Source organism: Rana temporaria, chromosome 3 (genome assembly GCF_905171775.1).
Source record: "Rana temporaria chromosome 3, aRanTem1.1, whole genome shotgun sequence".
NCBI classification, from domain to species: Eukaryota; Metazoa; Chordata; class Amphibia; order Anura; family Ranidae; genus Rana; species Rana temporaria.
In genome coordinates this window covers 323,309,757-323,316,765 of record NC_053491.1, presented here as the reverse complement: position 1 = coordinate 323,316,765, position 7,009 = coordinate 323,309,757, and the positions used below count along the sequence as shown (strand labels likewise).

Genomic DNA, 7,009 nt, shown 5'->3' with positions numbered 1-7,009 from the left:
CTGTACTGCTGTTCGTTGGGGAGTCAGTCTGAGGAGCGCCATTGAGAGGCTGGCGGTCAAAAAGGGCCTGGACAAACCACCGGGAATCGAGGTAGCCGGACACTGAGGGATTAACCACCTGTCAGTCGGTACCTGGGCGACAAGTTGAAGGAGATCCAGGCGTAACTCATCTAAAGAGGGATATCTCCAATAATTCAATCCAGAGAGGACCTGTGGCAGAGGTGTCTTTCTGAGGCTCACCGAGGGGAATCTGTGGCAGAGGCTCTTTCTAAATTTCAGAAAAAAATGGAGGATCCCCCAGGGTGGGGCTTTTTAGGCAACAGTAGTACAAGTAGTCATGGTAGATACAAAATATATAATAGTTTAATAATAACAGGACGGTATCAAACAACGTTCAGTAAACGTATATAGTACAAAGGTTTAAAAACAACACATTAATGGGGTGTATTGGAAAAAAGGTGAAGAGTCCACAATATAAATACTGGGCCCAACGCGTTTCGGGTTTCCTTCTTCAGGGACCGAAGTATGTGTGGAGTCAGAAAGTGTAACAGACAACTTTTCTAGAAAACAAATAAATGACAATGTGTTGAAAATAATAACATACAGATGAAAAACATTAAACTGGTACAGATAAGAAAAAATCATACCACCCGAGAAGTTTCAACGGCTCAGCACACCCCTTAAAAGGACATCGCAATCGGGACGCATGGCAAGCCTCAGATGGTAAGGAGAGGAGTGAGGACTGGCATCTAATATCAATCACAGCGTAGCAAGACCTTTGGCCCGAAGTGTCACAGCGTAAAAGTTTATTGATTGTATATATATATATTTTTACCTGTCCAAAATATAAATAAGAGGACAGGATAATATCAACGGTGCCGCAGGCAACAAAAACGAAAAAGAACGCAAAAAAGGATCGCAAAAAAGAAAGCTGAACCAAGATTTTATATATGAGGCTAGAGACATACCTGTAATGACAAAAAGTGGCCAGAGAGGTCAGTAGAGGGATCGGAAGCTAAAAAATAAATGAAAGAAATAAATCCCAGTTTAGAGATGTACAGAGTATAGGAAATGGCATGTAAAGCAATAGTATGGGGGTCAGGGTGGGAAACATGAAGGGACAAAGTACTTACATGGGAAGAAAACACAAGCAGTGTAGAGTGTGTACAGCTGCTGCAGCCATCCAGCAATGTCTGACATTGTGGGGCTGCTTGGCTTTTAAATAGGAGAGGGGGAGGAGTAAGGTGGGAGGGGTCTGTAAAGGAGCCTGCGTTGCTATGGGTCAGTGTGGAAAAGGGGGCGTTGCCTCCAAGTGGGGAGAGGGGAGGGACAGGTAAGCCCTGCTCTCATCATGTGGGAGCCCGCACTAATGACGTGCAGGGAGAAAAAAAAAAAAAAAAAAAAACATGGCAAGTGACCAGGAAGATCACCTGACACGGGGGTGGAGAATATGCAGAATAGTTGGTTGCATGTTGGAGAATAAGAAACGTATAATAAAGGGGGCATGACCATTACTAGTACAGGAGGAGAAGGGTATAAAAAGGGTCAGCTAGGGAAAAAGTAGTAAGAAGGATTGGAAATGCAAGATGCAAATAAATGTTTTTGTTATTAGTGTTGAGCAGAATATGCCATATTCGATTTCGCGATATATCTCGAATATATATTCGAATATTCGAGATATATTCGCTAAATTCGAATATTCGTGATATTTTATCGAAAGTAAATGATTGCGATTTTTCGCTATTGCGAATGCGAAAATAATTGCGATTTTTTGATAACTGCGGTAGGAGCACTCTGATTGGCTCAGAATATTCGTGATATTTTATCGAAATATCGCAACATGCGAATGCGATATTTATTGCGCAATTTCGAGAAATGCTGGAGGAGCGCTCTGATTGGCTCAGAATATTTGTGATATTTTATCGAAATATCGCAACATGCGAATGCGATATTTATTGCGCAATTTCGAGAAATGCTGTAGGAGCACTCTGATTGGCTCAGAATATTCGTGATATTTTACAATACAAAATAATTGCGAATATTCGGCAAATGCGGAAGGAGCACTCTGATTGGCTCAGAATATTCTTGATATTTTACAATACAAAATAATTGCGAATATTCGGCAAATGCAGAAGGAGCACTCTGATTGGCTCAGAATATTCTTGATATTTTACAATACAAAATAATTGCGAATATTCGGCAAATGCGGAAGGAGCACTCTGATTGGCTCAGAATATTCTTGATATTTTACAATAGAAAATAAAAAGTGTTTTGCATTGGTGGTGATTCTTTACTCTATCCATCTGTCACAGCCGTTTGTCAATCAAACACCTTGAAGATTGAACACGTTCATGCTGCATGCTTTGGACTTTTTTTCACTTCACATATCAAAGACATTTTTATGAAAGATTATTTTTCTATTATTGGGACTATATTTCTTTATATATTTGTTTCACTGTGTATTTCACAAGTTATTTGCGCTTGCTTATTTTATAATTTGCCCACATGTCTTGTCACTAGACATATTTTTTATTCTTGTAGAGCGACTCCATTTTCTGTCTTGTATTAATTTATGTTGTATAACATTTTTGAGTTGCTGCTGTATTCTCCCCTTTTTTAAGGTATGCGCAATTTTTTCCTTCTTACAAAAAATAATAATATCAAACATACAAATATTCATAACATACACATACACATACACAAAGCCCCCCCCTTTTGCATCAGAGACAATCAGAGTTCTCCTACCACAGTTATCGAAAATTCGCAATCATTTTCGCATTCGCAATAGCGAAAAATCGCAATTTTTTTTTTTTCAATTTGGCAACATAATAGGATCGCCTCAGCTTAGCTACTCGGCCCAGGGTCTCTAATCATACCAGCAATGCTTTTAGACGTCGATAGGATGTGATCTGTTTTAAAAATCAAATTGAAAAAATGCGAATATTCGGAATTGCGAATATTCACCGCGAAATTCGAAATATAGCGCGATTTCTCGAATATGCTATATTCGAGTCGAATATTCGCAATGCGAATATTCGTGAGCAACACTATTTGTTATAGAGTGATTTGTAAGCACGGTTGCTGCTCAATGCAAGCAGGGGTTTGTATATACAGTATCTTTGTGTACAGGTATGCTCAGCCATAAAATTAAAGGGACAGCAATCTAAGAAGATGTTGTATTAAAAGGATATTATAATTATGCAAGAATGGGGACACGTGGGCCAAAAGGTCCAGGGGCAAAAAGGAAAAAACAGGGGCACGAAAAATGTCCACTGTGTGATCCCTGCCCCTGTTATAGGCGCAGGTATAGACCCATGGTCAAAGACACCAAAAGGTGCATGGGGACCAGGTCAAAAAAGCCGTCTCCCATGGAAGGAGGACAGACGGCTTACGTGCGCCCAGCTAAGGAGTGACAATAAGGGAGATGCCAGTCAAGCCAAAATGCGCTTCGAACGCGAATCCCCAGGGGGTGTACTGAGGGATGAATGGGCATGGTGATAAATACAGGGAAAATCCAGTATGTATTACTGACATGGGCAAATGACAGAGTGGAGAAGGGGGTAATGAAAGGAGACAATCGGTGACATAAGGTCCTCGAAATATAGAGTGGTCTTGGTCATTCTTTTTCACAACCCCCGGAGGAGAAACCTTCCAAAAAAGGCCTGAAGCTGATCTGCTCATTGAGGCCCGGTGGAAGATTGGCCTCTAATTCGGCAATCCACCGAGTTTCATGCTGCAAGAGGATCTTATTCCAATCCCCACCTCTGGGGCTTGGATGGATCCTATCGAGGATTAAAAATTTAACCCCTGAGAAAAGTCCATTATGTTGAGACAAGATGTGGCGCCCTAGTGGTAAGTCTGGGTTGGCCGAACGCATGGCATGTAAATGCCGGGAAGCTCGCTTAAAGAATGGTAATTTGGTTTTACCCACGTAGAACCTCTTACATTGACAGGTGAGTAAGTAATATACTTACTCACCTGTCAATGTAAGAGGTTCTACGTGGGTAAAACCAAATTACCATTCTTTAAGCGAGCTTCCCGGCATTTACATGCCATGCGTTCGGCCAACCCAGACTTACCACTAGGGCGCCACATCTTGTCTCAACATAATGGACTTTTCTCAGGGGTTAAATTTTTAATCCTCGATAGGATCCATCCAAGCCCCAGAGGTGGGGATTGGAATAAGATCCTCTTGCAGCATGAAACTCGGTGGATTGCCGAATTAGAGGCCAATCTTCCACCGGGCCTCAATGAGCAGATCAGCTTTAGGCCTTTTTTGGAAGGTTTCTCCTCCGGGGGTTGTGAAAAAGAATGACCAAGACCACTCTATATTTCGAGGACCTTATGTCACCGATTGTCTCCTTTCATTACCCCCTTCTCCACTCTGTCATTTGCCCATGTCAGTAATACATACTGGATTTTCCCTGTATTTATCACCATGCCCATTCATCCCTCAGTACACCCCCTGGGGATTCGCGTTCGAAGCGCATTTTGGCTTGACTGGCATCTCCCTTATTGTCACTCCTTAGCTGGGCGCACGTAAGCCGTCTGTCCTCCTTCCATGGGAGACGGCTTTTTTGACCTGGTCCCCATGCACCTTTTGGTGTCTTTGACCATGGGTCTATACCTGCGCCTATAACAGGGGCAGGGATCACACAGTGGACATTTTTCGTGCCCCTGTTTTTTCCTTTTTGCCCCTGGACCTTTTGGCCCACGTGTCCCCATTCTTGCATAATTATAATATCCTTTTAATACAACATCTTCTTAGATTGCTGTCCCTTTAATTTTATGGCTGAGCATACCTGTACACAAAGATACTGTATATACAAACCCCTGCTTGCATTGAGCAGCAACCGTGCTTACAAATCACTCTATAACAAAAACATTTATTTGCATCTTGCATTTCCAATCCTTCTTACTACTTTTTCCCTAGCTGACCCTTTTTATACCCTTCTCCTCCTGTACTAGTAATGGTCATGCCCCCTTTATTATACGTTTCTTATTCTCCAACATGCAACCAACTATTCTGCATATTCTCCACCCCCGTGTCAGGTGATCTTCCTGGTCACTTGCCATGTTTTTTTTTTTTTTTTTTTTCTCCCTGCACGTCATTAGTGCGGGCTCCCACATGATGAGAGCAGGGCTTACCTGTCCCTCCCCTCTCCCCACTTGGAGGCAACGCCCCCTTTTCCACACTGACCCATAGCAACGCAGGCTCCTTTACAGACCCCTCCCACCTTACTCCTCCCCCTCTCCTATTTAAAAGCCAAGCAGCCCCACAATGTCAGACATTGCTGGATGGCTGCAGCAGCTGTACACACTCTACACTGCTTGTGTTTTCTTCCCATGTAAGTACTTTGTCCCTTCATGTTTCCCACCCTGACCCCCATACTATTGCTTTACATGCCATTTCCTATACTCTGTACATCTCTAAACTGGGATTTATTTCTTTCATTTATTTTTTAGCTTCCGATCCCTCTACTGACCTCTCTGGCCACTTTTTGTCATTACAGGTATGTCTCTAGCCTCATATATAAAATCTTGGTTCAGCTTTCTTTTTTGCGATCCTTTTTTGCGTTCTTTTTCGTTTTTGTTGCCTGCGGCACCGTTGATATTATCCTGTCCTCTTATTTATATTTTGGACAGGTAAAAATATATATATATACAATCAATAAACTTTTACGCTGTGACACTTCGGGCCAAAGGTCTTGCTACGCTGTGATTGATATTAGATGCCAGTCCTCACTCCTCTCCTTACCATCTGAGGCTTGCCATGCGTCCCGATTGCGATGTCCTTTTAAGGGGTGTGCTGAGCCGTTGAAACTTCTCGGGTGGTATGATTTTTTCTTATCTGTACCAGTTTAATGTTTTTCATCTGTATGTTATTATTTTCAACACATTGTCATTTATTTGTTTTCTAGAAAAGTTGTCTGTTACACTTTCTGACTCCACACATACTTCGGTCCCTGAAGAAGGAAACCCGAAACGCGTTGGGCCCAGTATTTATATTGTGGACTCTTCACCTTTTTTCCAATACACCCCATTAATGTGTTGTTTTTAAACCTTTGTACTATATACGTTTACTGAACGTTGTTTGATACCGTCCTGTTATTATTAAACTATTATATATTTTGTATCTACCATGACTACTTGTACTACTGTTGCCTTAATTGCCCCACCCTGGGGGATCCTCCATTTTTTTCTGTTCATCAGGGGTGTTGGCAACTATTTGAGACCAAACCATAATAGATGTTCTATTCATACTTTCTAAATTTCAAGTTCACTAAGGAGGGTCTGTGGCAGAGATGTTATCCTACAATTGTCCGAGTGATACTCCGGCTGCCAGGTCAGTGAGAAAGGCCTGTCAGGGTACGCTAAGCCCACTCCGGCGGGAGTGGCGCATAGAAGGGTTACGTTTAGGAGCAGGACTGTTTCCTACTATCATGCCTGAATCTGCTATTCTCCATTCTTCTTCAACTTTACTTTCCTCACCATAAGGAGTTACTGTTTTTACCCGGCTGGGTAATAAAGAGCACTGCAAAGAGCACTTGTCATGGACATTCCTTTAGTTCTACTAAATGCAATATGCAACGTTCACCCCTAGGAATTTCAGAGGAGCCATGAGGTAATTTGCCACCCAAAAATCCAGCAGCTTCTCGGGGGGTAGTGCTACACATACCAAAAGCACCCAAAGCTGAGAAGTTTTGTACACAAAAATGCCCCTTCCATGCCTGTGCTTCATTAGCAAGTGAAGCCACCCATTTCATTTGATGTTGGAAGCTGAAGGTGGTAAGGCAGAGTGCTACCATGCCAGCTCTGCTCCCTCTACCTTAGGTAGGTGCTAAGTGTGAAGGTGTTTTTGTGTAAGCTGCCAGTGCAGGTAAATTTGGAGTTAGTCCTTCAGGAATGATCCAGGGCAGGTGTCAGTGAGTACAAGCACAGAGGAGAGACCTGGAAGAGGCATGCCAGGGGAGCTGGATGCTGAGCCAGAGAGAGAGACTGTGGAGTT

At 42.5% G+C, this 7,009-nt stretch overlaps 2 long non-coding RNA genes across 2 annotated transcripts; one reads left to right on the top strand and one right to left on the bottom strand.

The window, feature by feature from the left end:
- Positions 1 to 520: 520 nt before the first annotated feature.
- LOC120932513 lies at positions 521 to 1,597 on the bottom strand. Its single transcript, XR_005748007.1, has 4 exons — positions 1,134 to 1,597; positions 969 to 1,015; positions 648 to 835; positions 521 to 560 (listed from the first exon to the last, which is right to left on the bottom strand). It is a non-coding gene; the product is annotated as an uncharacterized LOC120932513 (long non-coding RNA).
- Positions 1,598 to 3,969: 2,372 nt separating this feature from the next.
- Positions 3,970 to 5,961, top strand: LOC120932512. The gene is made up of 4 exons (XR_005748006.1): positions 3,970 to 5,348; positions 5,467 to 5,513; positions 5,647 to 5,834; positions 5,922 to 5,961. It is a non-coding gene; the product is annotated as an uncharacterized LOC120932512 (long non-coding RNA).
- The last annotated feature ends 1,048 nt before the right edge of the window (positions 5,962 to 7,009 follow it).